General features: G+C 40.9%; 1 pseudogene; it reads left to right on the forward strand.

Annotated features, from left to right (window-relative positions):
• The first annotated feature begins 466 nt into the window (after window positions 1-466).
• LOC142834536 (U2 spliceosomal RNA) lies at window positions 467-562 on the forward strand (annotated as a pseudogene).
• Window positions 563-15,653: the final 15,091 nt, after the last annotated feature.

The raw sequence follows: 15,653 nt of genomic DNA on the forward strand, positions 1-15,653 counted from the left end.
TTTTGTTCTTTTTGCACATCTCAGACCACTTCCTCCTTATCACAGTTAAGCCTTCTTATCTTCACAGAAACCAGCCTTAAAGCACCTTCTAGTTCCCCAGGAGAGACAGCTGATCAGAGAGCAGTCACTGCGAAGCAAGTTCCTTTAAACAAAGGAATGGGAAGAAGTTGCATTGAAATCTGTTTTGTGAGTTTATCTCTTTTCTGAATCTGGTAAATTGTGTATTAGCTCTAGGAAGACCTGAATTTTACACAGAGAACTGAGAAGGCAGCTGAAGCCTTGCTTGCTGCTGTTAAACTGACAAAGCTACCTTTAGCCTAGTCCTGAAACAGCTCAGAGTTCTGAGAAGGAGACATATGCCTGAGTTAGTGATTAAAATGACAGAGACTTACTCGCTAACTACCTAGACAGTCACCCCAGGGTCCTCCACAGTCATGGAGGGCAGAGGTCTTAGGGCAACATCAGTCTAGCTGTTCTCGGCCTTTTGGCTAAGATCAAGAGTAGTATCTGTTCTTATTAGCTTAATATCTGATATGTCCTCTCTAAGAGTCATGGAACCAACATTGTGGTTTAATGTTGGAAAAGAGACAGATGCCATCATGCGACAGGGCTCACATGGAGGATTTTTTTATCAAGGGAAAGGAATGGGAAAGTGACAGGGAGACTGCCTTTTGGAGACAAGAGCAACAGAAGAGAAGAAGGAGGAAAAGGAGGAGGAGGAGAGAGAGGGGAGGGGAGAGAGAGAGAGAGAGAGAGAGAGAGAGAGAGAGAGAGAGAGAGAGAGAGAGAGAGGAGAGAGAGAGGAGAGAGAGGGCTGGAGGGGGAGAGACAGGTAGGACTGGCCTTTTATGAGGAGATGTAGCTCATGCACTGTAGTGGATGACATTGTCAGGACCCTGAGCAGGCCAGAGCACTGCCTGAGTGCATCCTGCTAGGTCCCCAAGGGGAAGGCTAGCATAAGGCCTGAATGCTAACTTCATTAATGTGAACAATTTCTTTTTTTATGTATTGGCTGGAGCTTCTTTTAAATTATTTTTTCAATTTATTTCTGAGATTGTAATTTAACTACAAGGTTTCTCTTTTCCCTTCTCCCCCCCCCAACTCTCCCACATACCCAGCTCTCCTTCAAATCTATAGCCTCCCTTTTCATTGTTATTGCATGTATTTATGCCTTTGTATATACATATATAAACAATATCTAACCAGTTGAGTTCAGATGATATTACTTGTATGTATGTTTCTAGGGCTGACCATTTGGCACGGGACAGCCATACTTTTCCCTGGGGAGGACTACTTCTCCTGCACCCAGCTTCTCTTAGTTGCCTGGGGTTCTCTGTGTAGGGTTGAAGCCTCATGGGCTTTTCTCTGTTTGGCATGTTCATTGGTGTCCTCTTGGTCAGCTCATGATTGTGTGGTCTTGGTGTGAATTTATAAATATAGCTTCTGATGTCTAGGAGACACAATCTCACAGCAGAGTCCCTGATCCGTTGGCTTTTTTTAATTTATTTTTTTTAATATGAACAATTTCAATGCAAGTTTCTTTATACTAATAAGTTTAAATTTTTCAATCTATTTCTGAGATTGTAATTTAACTACAAGGTTTCTCTTTTTCCATTCCTCCCTGCAAACTTTAAAAACATGTCATTGGATTCGATTAGTTAATATTTAGAATTTTGCATCTATTTTCTCAGACAATTGGCCTGTAGACATTTATAGTTTACTTAAGATTTTTCTTTTTTTCCTGTGTTTTTTGAATACCTTTTTCTACATGTGTTTGTATGTGTGTGGGTGTGCTGGCACTAAGAATCTTCTTCCACTGTTCTCCATCTCATTCTTTAAGGCAGAGTTTCTCAATCAAGCCCAGAGCTCACCGATTCAGCTACTCTTCATAAACAGCTTGTTCTGAGGATTTGGTTGCTTGTCTTATTGCTGGGACAAAATGCAGGAAACAAACAGCTTAAAAGATGAAGTATTGATTTTGGCTCAAAATTTCCAGGTATAGAGATCATCATAGAAGCTGAACAGTTTTAGAGGATCAGAAAGGAGAGAAAGGAACTGAAGCAGGGCCAGGCTCTGACCTTGAAAACTCGCTCCCAGCCTGAAGGTGGTGGTGCAGGCCTTTAATCCCAGCACTCAGGGAGGCTGAGGCAGGTGGATCTCTGTGAGTCTGAGGCCAACCTGGTCTACAGAGTGAGTTTCAGGACACCCAGAAATACATAGAGAAATACTGTCTCAAAAAAACCAAAAATAAATAAATAAATAAATAATCTTAAAGCTTACTCCAGTTGGCTTATCTCCACCAGAAAAGCCCAGCAACCTACCACAATAGCACCACCAGCTGGGTGCCAGGTGTTCAAACATGAGCCTACGAGGGGATATTGCAGATTTAAACTATAATGGGATGCCAAAATGCCTTGCTGGACTAGTCTCATAAAGTATGTTTTTTCAAATGATTCTGATGTTTTCAGTGATGTCTGAATTCCTTCTGGGCCCTGAAATGAGCGTGTTTTTTTTTTTTTGTCTTCATGTGTACTGTTGCGTCTCTTCGGCTCTACAGCGAGCATCTCTGGCTGCAAGAACACTGGCATGGTTGTCTGTTCTATTGTCCCCAACCTTCTCTCTTTACCCACTCATTATTTCTGTCACTATCAGCTTTCCACATTCTTGTTTGCATTTTAATATCTTTACTGACCTAGCCTGATTTCCAGGTTGTGGACTCTCTTCTTTTCAGGCAGCTGTGTTCAGTAAGATGGCATCTCACACCTTCAACTGGAGCGGAGTTCTTAGAAAGCTATTGCTAAAAGTGGACCTCAATAAACATTTAAAGACAGCAGGGAAGCACCATTTTGTCATGACTGTTTTAGATAAACACCGAGTATTTCAGTCAATTATCACTGCATCAAACTAGAAAGGATAATTTGCTAAAATAAGAGAATCAAACATTTAAAAGCTATCAACACACTGTAACGGTGGTGGGCTGATTTCTGATAAGCTGCAGTTTCATAAGGTTAAATAATTTTAAATTTATGCCCAAAAATCAATCCCATCAGTAAATTACAGTTACTAGCTATGGTATACGATACAGAAAAATACTGGAAACTTCCTTTTATCATGAACTTGGTGTGAGTCTACAAGCTTTTGTTATCTAAAAGATTCAATGTTCATCCACATCTAAAATATTTATCAGTAAATCATAATATACTCTAATGCGATGAAAAGACTCCTTGCAGCAGTAAGCAGTCCTACCGCCATACACACAGAGTTAGCGCAAAGTGGAAGAGGTGGATTTTAAAAGGAGCACGTGAAGGGGGAGGGGGAGCGGAAGCTTAGAGGGAGAACTGGAGGTGGAGTGGGTCAAACACATCATATGGATGTATGATAGCCTCAATTATAGAGAAAGGTCCAAAAATATCCCTTGAATGTAGAATTCCATTAGGACTGGTTTACTCTAAGAAGCAGGACAAACTGGAGCATGACAAGAGAAGAAACGGCTAAAAATGAAGGAAATTCCTTCATGTCCATAACGAAATTTTGACAGAAATAGAATGTTGGCTTGGAGTAGGGGGGCAACGATTAGACCATGAGGGCCTTCTTCACGTTAGAAGGCCGGCTGTGTAAGAGAAAATTAAGGACAATTTTGTGTGGTGATGTAAGGCAGAAGAGAAATACTTTAAAATCTTGAAGGAGCAACTCTCAGAAAAAAAATCATGTGAGCATGCAGTAGCCATCGAGCCCTGAGGTACTTTAAAATTTCACTCAGTTAAAAGTTTCGAATGTATTCCGATAATAGATTACTTTCTGAAATCTTTTACTCCTGCTCCGCCCCCCATGCCTGAGACAGGGTTTCTCTGTGTAGCCCTAGCTGCCCTGGACCTCACTCTGTGAACCAGGCTGGCCTAGAACTCACAGAGATCTGCTTGCCTCTGCCACCCAAGTGCTGGGATTAAAGATGTGCGTCATCACCACCCGTTCCTGAAGTCTTTTTGTTTTGTTTGGTTTTGTTTTGCTTTTTGTTTTTTGTTTTTTTGAGACAGGGTTTCTCTGTAGTTTTGGAGCATGTCCTGAAACTAACTCTTGTAGAGCAGGGTGGCCTCGAACTGTGTTTGAAGTCTTAATATTGGGCTCTGGGAAGGAGCAGGGTGGGCAAGATCACAGACCCTGAAGCAGTGGGATTCAGTCCTGGGTCTGTCACTTAACAGCTCTGTGACCTTAGCAAACTATTTAATTCCATGTGGGGACTTGCCTTAGTAGAAAATGTGTTTCCTTATTTATCAGATGAGGATAATAGTGCTTACCTATGAGATTATTGTGGAAATTTGATGACTCGGTATTTATAAAGTTCTTCGAACATGGACTGGTGGATTGTAAGCACCTTACAAGTATTCTTTAAAATAATCAGGATATTAGGATTGGAGAGACGGCTCAGCAGTTAAGAGCATTGGCTGCTCTTCCGGAGGACTCAGGTTTGATTTCCAGAACCCACATGGTGGCTCCCAACAATTCGGAACTCCAGAAGGTGATCTGATGCCCTCTTCTGGCCTCTGAGGTAACCAGGCACACAGGTGGTGCACAGACTTATATGCAGGCAAGACACACAGACACACAAGCAAATAATTTTAAAGGAGCACATAAGGACTTTAAAATTTTTAAGAGCTTCTCAGGACTATCTTCTGATTGTTATAAAATATGCTTGGGTGTTAAAACACATTTAACTATTTAATATTCTAATTTAGAGTTTTCTTATTTTTAAAGCAGGTCTTGCCACGATTTAAAATGAAGAATAATGTCAGTGAATTGATGATCGGGGTTACGGTCATGTTGACACATCAAAATTTTAGTGATACTATATTAGGTTATCGTCCCCCCACATTTACTCTGCATCAAGCTCAGATTCCAAAGTATTTCTCCCCTATTTTAGGGCTCATCTTTCATCACTTTCTTTTAGCTCTCCCCAATGCAGCAATGCCCTTGCCTAACCAGCTTGTGCATCTGGAATTGCAACATAAAAGTCCCCAAACAACACTTGAGAAACCATGATTTATACTTAATGTGTTACAGGTGGCTTCTTAGGAGAAATGCTTATTTCTTCTGTCATGAACATGATGAATGTCTAAATCCTCAGCTTGCGTTTCTGTTAAAAGTTTACTGTAGTTCATTTTCTTCCAAATTTGGTTTTATATACACAAGAACAAATTTACCATTTAAATCCTAATAAAAGTAGGTGAATATTTTAAATTTCAACAAAATGAGTTCCTCCTTTTAAAAACATCATATGTTTTTTTAGACTAAACTGTAGCAGATTTGATTACATATTCTAAAAGTCATCTGGTTTTTTTTTTTTAAAAAAAGTACATTAGATCACCAACAAAACCAAAAAAAATGCCATAAACCGGGGGAGCCCAAATGTAAATTACATCCGAGTAAGTGGCTACTGTAAGTTTTTAATCTTTAAAGATGTATTGCATTTTATGCACGTGAGTGTTTTGCCTGTATATATATGCACCACATGCATGTTTGGTGCTCTTCGAGGTCAGAAGAGGGGTCAGATCCCCTGGAATTGGAGTTACAGGTGGTTATGAGCCACCATGTGGGTGCTGGGAATTGAAGCCAGGTCCTACACAAGAGCAACCAGAGCTCTTGTCCACTCAGCCATCTCCCATCTACTGCTGTCGGTTTCAAGATGGGGTCTGGTTTCTGAGAAACCAACTGCCAGGCAATTTACAGTCTTTGGTTCTAATTTCTTGGGGGTGGGGAGAGCTTAAAATGAAATGCAAACTGCGACAATCACGTCTTTCAACTATTGTCCTTTCTTCCTTTACTAGTTTAAATTTTACTTCAAAAGTCAATGCAAAAACCAAGCATTTACAGAACCAGATAGCTTGGGAACGATACTGAAAACATCTCTTGATTTAAAACAAACAGTGACAAAAGAAAGCTGAACTCCAGTGTACCTGCATAGGTCGTCAATCGAACACCCACTGTGTAAGTCAATAGTAACTAATTTTATAAATCCTATTGTGAGATCTCAGGGAAATGTTTTATAATAGTTAGATGAATTGTTTTTGAAGTTTTAGCTGTAAAAAGTGAACTTTAAACATGCATGAAGTGTTTTTGTTGATATCCACAGGAGGCCTGCCCTTTTCTGAATAGAAACAGAAGAGAAGTGGGCGGGGTGGGAGCATAGGGGAGGTGAGAGGAGGACTGGAAGGAGGGATGGGAAACTGCAGACAGGGTGTAAAATAAATACATTATATATAAACATGCATGAAAGTAGACATTTTTATATTTTTGAATTTCAACGTTATGGAGGTTTGAATATGGCCTCCATGGGCCCCAGGGAGTGGTGCTATTAGAAAGTGTGACCTTGTTAGAGAAACCATGTCCCTGGGGGTGGGCATTGAGGTCTCAGATGCTCAAGCCAGGTCCAGTGTGTCTCTCTTTTCCTGTTGCCTGTGGACCCAGATGTGGAACTCTCGCTAATTCTCCAGCACCATGTCTGCCTGCATGCTATCATGCACCATGACAATAATGGACTAAACCTCCGAACTGTAAGCCAGCCCCAATTAAATGTTTTCCTTTATTAGAGTTGTGATGGTCATGGTGTCTCCTCACAGCAATAGAAACCCCTAAGACAAATACCATCATGTTCTTGTCAGCTGACCAAATGAACAATCAGTGCTAGTTGAAAAGACTTGTACATTTTACTGTTTTCATGGCTACCCTTCAGGACAGAGATTAGGGCTCTCCTTATTTTATACAGAATTATCTATTCATCATTTAAGTCAGTTGCTTACTAAAATGGTTTCTGGGGCTATGAATAATTTTCTGTATTTGAATGTATTCCTGTAACTGGCAAAGTAAAAGAAGTTCCATCTTTTTGGTATTCAAAGCAGGAATTTTGAAGTTGTGCTTTTTGAGTCTGTGAAACACACGCACATGCACACACACCCACCAGGATTTTCTCTAACTTATCTAAGTTTCTTACGAAAACGTATACTGTGTCTACTTTATATCAGACTCTATGTTATGCATTAATAATACTTAAGAAAACAGGATAACTATTTTCAAGACTTTATAATCTAGTGAGACTCAATGACAAACCCCTTTGAGGGACTAGTGAGATGATGCAATGGAAAAAGCACTTGCTGCTACAGTGTGGGGCCTGGAGCTAGATCTCAGCATCCATACCAAACCCCGGGGCCCAGTGTTCGGGGGTGGGTCAGAAACCAGGTTCCCGGAGCAAGCGGGCTACACTAGCTGAATCTTGTAAGCTGAAGGCTCAGTGAGAGACCCTGCCTTGGTCAAGTACAGAGTCATTGAGAAAGATTCTGTGCTGCTTGGTTTTTGTCAACTTGACACAAACTAGACTCATTTGGGAAGAGGAAACCTCAAGAAGACAAAATGCTGCAGGTTGTCTTTTATATGAGGATCTGAATCGGGCATATTTGCTTACCATGATGATCTCTAGTTCCATTTTTTCTTCAGATAACATAATTTCATTATTCTTTACAGCTGAATAAAACAGATGTGTATATATACCACATTTTCTTTATTCCTTTTTATCTTAAATATTATGAAAATGTGAGTTAGGAATTGAGTTTCATCATCTCACCTAAAGAGATTCTACTAGTCTAGAACTTTAAAAAGAACCATGGTACTCAACTGAAGCTAAAATTATGTTGTAAATTTGCTGACTATAGACAGGGGGACCTGTTTTGGAATTCTGTTCTATATCATTAGTGGCTTATATCTCTACTACACCTAAGCCACAATATATCAATTGCTTTCTGAACTTATGGTATAGCGTCATATATTGTCAAAAGATATATCATCAATATTGAAATATTGATATGCAACATATAAAAACTTTATGGAAAATCTTGAAGTCTTATTTTTCATAATAATCTTAGCTGTCTTAGGACTTCTGCATTTGCATATAAATTTTAGAATCAGTCTGTCCTAGAAGATTTTCAAAATCTTCTAGGATTTTGATTGATCTTGTAATAGGGTACCCAACTGGCCCTTTTATAATGTTGATTTTTTTTTTCCTCTCTGTGAACATTTTTTTGTTTCCCCTAGAAATTTGTTCATTCCGTCAGCTATGAAGAGTCTTCCTGTGAGAACTGTACTGATAAATGTACCAGATGTTACGAGCTCATCCATCACTTCACACCTGGGTTTATTTTCCATACGTGCTGTCTGTTGTACGTGGTCATCTGCTGAAACAGGTTTCTCTGTACAGATCTTAGTTTTCAAACGCCATAGACACTGTGAACTCTGAACACACTGGAGTTAGTTCCTTTGTTTTACCTGATAATCCTCAACTTCGCTACTAAGTAAAGCACATAGGCCAAAGAGGGCACAACTGATCACGCATCTGGGGCGTTATTGTTTTGTCTCTAGGGGCTTTCGGATAGATGGGTTCAGGCCCCATTCAACCGTTTAAAGAGGACTGCACCATGAATATGCTATGTGGAAATTATATGCCATACTATTAATTTTAATCATCAGTAGCTTGAATAGACTCACTGTTGCTCAGGGTTTAAAACCTGTTTCTGAATCCACAAGGAAGTGGCACGTGGACATTGTCACCTGCACTTGGGAATGGGTGTCGTTGAATACTTCGGCAGAAACGTCTGCTTTATAAAGAGTCACAGAAAATTTTAAATATGGTTTTAGTTGTCTTTTTAAGAATAACAAAGTGTGAAGATTATTAGATGTTTAAATCATCACAACTTTGAAATTTCTGAGAGTTCCTAGTATCACTGATTTATTATCCCTGGATCTTAAAGATGCCAAGAATTTAAAAAATACTGAGAAACTTGCTTTTCACGTTGTATGTCATAACTCAAATGTATCAAATTTTAACGAAAAATGTACTTTAATAATTTTTTGAAGAATATGCTTTAGTTAAATATACATTGTAGCAACATCCTGATGCTGGCAGGATGGAAGTCATTCCTGTTAAAAAACTATATGTTTAAAAGATTTACTTTTATTTTATGTGTGTGTTTTGCCTGCATGTGTGTATGTGCTTTTTGGATGGAAGCCAAGCTCCAGTGAGAGAGGCAGACTGAGCAAAACCTCCCGAGACTTTACCCCCAGTCCTCAGATTTCATTCTTTTGGAGTGGAACAGCCTTACCTGGCTCGAACTCTCTCACTTCTTTTAAAATGCTTTAAAATTATATTTGTGTGTGTGTACATGCCATGGCATGCATGTGGAAGACAGAGGGCCATTTGTGGGAGTTGGGTTTTCCAGTATGGATCCCAGGGATTTAACTCAGATCCGTTGGGCTGAACCATCTTATAAACTCTGACCCTCTCACTTCTTCAGTGATGCTGTCAATGATGTGTTTGCCTGTGTCTGCCTTCCTGTCCATAGTAGATACACCCTGAGCCACACCTCTACAGGTTGCTGCCCAAGACTCGGGTCAATACACAGAGATGGTAGCTATGGGTAGCAGGCCACTACTGCTGGGTCCTTATCTCAATCACCCTTGTCCCCTGCTTCCTCCTCCCACCGGAACTATTAGTATCTTGTTTGGGTTTCTTTTTTTCTCTCTGTGAAGAGACACTATGACTATAGCAACTCTTATAAAGAAAAACATTTAATTGGGGCTGGCTTACTGTTCAGAAGTTTGGTCCATTATCATCATGGTGGGAGGCATGGTGGCCCACAGGCACACATGGTGCTAGAGCAGGAGCTGAGAGATCTACATCTGGATCAGAGGGCAGCAGGAAAAGAAAGCGACACTGGGCCAGGCTTGAGCACTTGAAACTTCAAAGCCCACCCCGAGTGACTCACTTCCTTCAACAAGGCCACGCCTCCTAATAGTGCCATTCCCTATGAGCCTATAGGGGCCATTTTTGTTCAAACTGCCACAGTAAGCTCTCCAGGGACATTCAGTTAAGGTCTTCAGTTTCTCTCAGCAACTGTTTGTGGATTTCCATGTTGAGATCTGTTTCACTTTTTATTAGATTTGTTCCTAGACAATGACTTTTTAAAAAAATGGTTGTTAAGCTACTGTTTTATAAATTTCATTTTCCCATGATTTTCAGAAATACAGTTAATTTTCGTGTGTTAACCTTATCTATATCTGCCTTGCTAGTTTAGTCTTTAGACTTTCGATATCTGCATCATTATCTGTAAATAACATTTTACATCCTTTCCTACTTTTATACCTTAAAAAACTTTATTATAATGTTGAGTAATGAATTACAGGAAGAAAACATTACCCCTATGACTTAGCTGTAGGCCTGAGTACCTGAGCCTAAACTCAGGCTGTCAAGCTTGGCGGCAGTCACCTTTGGCTGCTGTGCCTTCTCGCTCTCCTTTAGTTTTCCTGAGACATAGTTTCACGGTGTGGCTCAGGCTGGGCTGGAACTCACTACATAGCCCAGGCTTGCCTTGAACTCATGGTCATCTTCCTTCTTCAGATCCTGAAATATTAGGACTGCAAGTGTGTGCAACCACACATGACGAATTTCAGATTTAGTTTCTTCCTCCCCACCCCACCCCCTCTCTCGTTTGGTGGGTTTTTATCTTACATGAGTATTGAACTTTATCATAGTGCTTTTACTGCTGCTCTTGATGGTTAATATGAAGAAAACACCAATATAAGAAGAAAGTAAACATGGTTTTCTTCCTAATCGGTTAATATAGTTAATCAATTGATTTCTCAAATGTTGAATCCACTTTGCTTCCTGAAATAAACCTAAGTGGACCATTATGTATTATAAATTTTAAGTGTCAAATTGTTAAATTTGTTACTTTATTTAGAATTTCAGCTTCAAGGTTCATGAGAGAAAAATGACCATTAATGTTATTGTCGTATATTATCTTCTGCAACTTTAGGATTCAGGCTAAATTGTCTACTGTCGGCCAAAGTCGAGGCAGGAAGTGCTTGTTATTCCACGATAGTCTGAAAGAAGTTGTGCTGCCGCAATCTCTCCTTCCTCGGTGTTTGGAATGGTTTTTTAGCAAGGCATTGCTGACCTGGAGAGTTCTTTGTGGAAAGGGCTTTCATTGTGAGCATAATTTCTTTACCCATTAATTATTTCGGAACTCTGCTATAGAGTGATATGAATTCAGGGGTTCTTGTGTGCTCCTTCTAGATTGGCACTTTAATCATCACAAGCGTCCCCTCTGTATCTATGAATAACACTTTTCGCTTTAAAGTCTCCTTTTTCCCATATTAACACAGTTTTCTTTTGGGTTGAGGTTTGCTTTCAGCTCTCTCTTTTCTCGTCTCTGCACGCATCTTGGAAATACATACAAATTACTTCTTGGTTTGCAGTAGTTTGGACAATATTTATCTAATATCAGTACTGACATACTTGGAGCTAATTTACCTAGCTGATTTTTGTGCTTTTGTCTCTGCTAATCTTTGCTTCTTTCTCTTCTCCCTTCCCCCTTCTTGATGAGGATTTTTAGTTGCACATCTTTTTGGTACTGTTCTCATAAAGATCGCTTTGCAGTCAAATTTCTCAGCCTCAGCACTTTGACACTCCAGGGCAGCTATTCCTTCTGTGACACGGTGTCCTTTGCATGGTAGGGCCTTAAGCAGCATCCTTGGCCTCTGCCCAGTAGCAGTGTCCTCCTTCCCTTCCTGTTGTGCAAACTATCTTCAGATATTGCCACAGAGTGTCTGAACTGGCCAAATCAGCCGTGTCTGAGAACCTCTGCTCCAGAGTATTGTCTGATGGTGTTAATCCCACTGGTAGAGAACAAGACCACTATCACCATTTAAAGACAGACTTGAAGCAAGCTTCAATTAAATGCTGGCCAAATCGACAGACTCTGGCCAAGTCCAACTCTGGGTTCCCAGAAGATAGGCAAGAGTTATATCCCGGAGAGGCTTAAAAAGGCAACTGCCACAAAGCCACCGTATTTCCCATCAGGTCCAGTTGGGGCAAGCGTACTCCTGATGTATTTCTTGCTGTGTACCTCCCGCCGACATGTGATCAAGCACATGATGGTGGTAGGTTCCAAGGACCCTGTTTAGGGGAATATAACATGGGGTTTGTTATCTCCTATTAAACAATAGTTTCCAGAATTTCAGGAAATATCTGTCCTTGGGCAAGGGGCTTACAGGTTAGAAGCATTCTTTTTTCATAGATCTCTTAGACCTGGTAATTAAAATTTAAAACGTAACTTTGGCTCTCACATTAGCTACACAAGGCAAATCGTATATGTAGTGTTAGTTTTTATGGTGCTCACATTAAAAAGTACAAGCATTAAAGTAAAACTAATTAGAACAAGGTTTCTTTTTTTGACCACGTCTAGCCAAGTCATTATCACTTGAGTATGTAATCAATGTAAAAGTATTCTATTTTATATTCTTTTCTTGTTGTTATGACTTGGAAATTCTGTGTGTTTCATTCTTATTGTGTGTCTCACTTTGAACTGACCAGGGGGAGCAGCCGGAGGCTTGTGCATTTGAACAGCCAGTCTTTAGCGGGTGGTGCCGCTTTGAAAGGTTTTGAAACCTTCGGGAGATGTTGGCCAACTGGAGAAAGGAGCTTGCTGGGAAGTAGGCATTGAGAGTCTCATTCTAGGCCCACCTCCAGCCAACTGTCTGTTTCCAGAGCTCTGACACAATCTAACCAGTCACATCCCACTGACACTGCTGTCCCTGCAAGCTGCCCCCACCATTAGGCCTTTCTTCATCTTGATAGACTGACCATAGTTTTCAAACCACTACCTAAAATCATTCCTTTCACCTTTTAAATGGCTTTGCCAGCTATTCTGTCCCAGTGATGACCAAAACAGGAAGTTGGTACCAATCAGTGGGGCTGCTGCTGTGATAAACCCAACCATGAGGTGTACATGCCTTTGGAACTGGTTCGTGGGGGGAATGGGGCAAAATTTGGGCTAGGAGATCTCTACAGTGCAAACAGAGCTAATGGTCACTCTGGTAGGAACACAACAGAATGCTGGCAGAAACTCAGGAAGGACTGTGCTCTTAAGTGTTTTGGGGTGGGGGTAGGGGGTGGACTTTTATCCAGAATTGACTTTTTTTTTTTTTTTTGGTTCCCTGACCAGGAATCTAACCCAGGCCATGCAGAATTGACTTAGATGACATTTGTGTTAATTCTGGTAAAGAATCTGGCTGTGTTAAAACCATGCCCTGAAAATTTTGAATTAGGCTGAATTTTCAAGTGAACTAATTTTTTTTTTAAGCATTCAGGCTACGATCTTGTTATCACTTGCTGAATTTAGTTTGGTTTACAGAGAGAGACGGCAGAAAAAGAGAAGGATGCAGGAAAGGCACAGTTTGGTGCCTTTGGAAAGAGATGTGAACACTTGGAGCTGTAGACAGTGCAAGTGGGAAGGAAACAGCTGTGGCTGTTAAAGATCTTAGTGCTAGCGAAGGGGCGTATGTTATGCCGAGCGATAGGAAGGGCGCCTTTTGCTTCCAATTTTCTGTGTAAGTTTTACCCTAGCAGGGGCAGAAACAACTTAGGGAGGAAGGGCTGATTTTAGACCACACTTCAGAGGACACAGCCCAGGGTGCTGGAGAAAGCTTGACCACCGAAGCCGTTCATGACCATGGCAATAGGAGTGTGGTTGGCTGGTTATGTCATATCAGAGGTCAGAGTGGAAAGCTTGGGGAAGAACCAAGGCCAGGCTATAACCAGTGGCCACTCCATAGTGACCACTTCCCTCAATGAGGCTCCAATTCAAAACTTCTCAAAATGGCCTTACCCGCAGCAGGTGTTTAAACACAATGGCCTGTGGGGACAGTTCACACCAAAGCCATAGTATACATAGCGTGTGGCTGATGGACTGAACAATGTTCAAGAGACTTCATCCTTGATCTATTGTAGTCATTAGTAAATAAGGCCATGCTATAGTTTTGGATTTGAAATTCTCTCTGAAGACCTTGGCGGTGAATGTTCAGGCTCCAGCAGGGCACTCTGGGTGGGTGAACTGGGTTGTAATGGACACAGTGATACCGAGGAAACACCTGGGTCTTCAAGTAGCTAGTCTAAATCCTAGAGGGGGACACCTGTGCCTCTTCTCGTTATGGGGCCATCAGAGACACCTGTGCCCCCTTTGGTTACGAGACCGTCACCTTCTTTTCTACTTGGAAAATTAATGTGTCTGATCGGCCCACAGGAATTCGAACTGGCATCATACCTCAAAATAAATAAATAAACAAAGAGAAAGACAGGAAGGAAGAAAGAAGGAAGGAAGGAGGAAGGGAGGGAGAGAGTGAAAAAAGGTGGGAAAGAGGAAAGAAGGAAACAGCACAAAGGGCTTTCGTCTGCATCTCCCCAGGGATGGCCCTGGAGATGAAGACCTGAGCCAGGCCTAGAGCCAGATTGTCCACCCACCATCCCATTAAAAAGAAAAAAAAAGGAAATTCTTCTCTTTCTTCTTTCTTTTTATCATCCAAACTTAACATTTATGTATTAAATGAATAAATGAACATCTTGAGATGAAGAAAAGCCAGAACAAAAAAAAATCTACATGAGAAAAATAAATCCTTCGTTCACCTAGATTTTTACAAGTTAAAGTTTGAAACATACATTTTAAAAATGATCTTTTTCTTCAATTCTGAGGCAATAATATGATTATACCACACACACATCCCACCTCCTGTTGGAGGCTATTTTCACTGAGAGTCACCATGTGTGCTACAAGGCGTAAGGCCATAAAGCCTGGCCCATCTAAACTTGTGGGAGCCTGTGTCCACAACAGCATGCCCCGGGTCACGGGACTTTGTGCCCCGGGTCACGGGGCTTTATTTCATCTTGCCCTGGTGAGCTGCAGCCTTGCTTTGGTCCCATCCCTCATTATTCCTCATTCTGAAATAGAATATCTAGCCTGTGCGATTCCTGTATCTTAGAAGTACCGCTCTTTTTTATTTTCACAAAGGCTCACAGCTAAGTTTGTTTTGAGTCTTGGAGCAGATTGAAAGCTGTAACTTTTTGTATTTTGTTTAACCACTCGAGAAGAATTTAGAAACGAGCTATATGCATTTTGCTCTGTGAGATGGGCACCAGCTTGCGGGAAGCAAGGAGAAACGCTTCGTATCTTCAGTTTCTCCAAAGGCCACGTGTAGTTTCAGTCTCTGGCTTGGTGCCTGTGGGAAGAGGTACAAACTGGGAGAGGTGGGGCCTGGCAGGAGGCCTCCTGGTTAGTGCTAGTGTCCTTGCAGGTATTTGTGAGGCCTAAAGAAAGTAGGAATGGATGGAACACATTTCAACGTAACGAAGACAAATTCACAATAAATCTGTTGCCAGCATTCTTCCAAATGGGCAAAAAGTCAAAGAATTTTCTCGAAAGCCAGGATAAGGGTAGCCCATTCTCTCTCCTCTTATTCAACATGGTGATTGAAATCTTAGTTAGAGTCATACGACAAGAGAAAGAAATAAAGTGGGAAGAGTAGGAAAGGAAGAAGTCAAATGATTCCACTAGACAATTCTTGAATCCTATAAACCTTTCACCAAAGTAGAGTACAAAATCAACATCTCAGTCTGGTCTATAAGAGCTAGTTCCAGGACAGGCTCCAAAGCTACAGAGACAACCTGTCTTGGGGGGAAAAAAAATCAACATCTCAATATCAGTAGCTTTTCTGTGTTATGCCGGCAGCAAACTTGCCAAGACACAAATCAGGAAAAAATCTCATGTACAATGTCTTTA

This window comes from Microtus pennsylvanicus, chromosome 13 (genome assembly GCF_037038515.1).
Source record: "Microtus pennsylvanicus isolate mMicPen1 chromosome 13, mMicPen1.hap1, whole genome shotgun sequence".
In the NCBI taxonomy this organism is placed as follows: Eukaryota; Metazoa; Chordata; class Mammalia; order Rodentia; family Cricetidae; genus Microtus; species Microtus pennsylvanicus.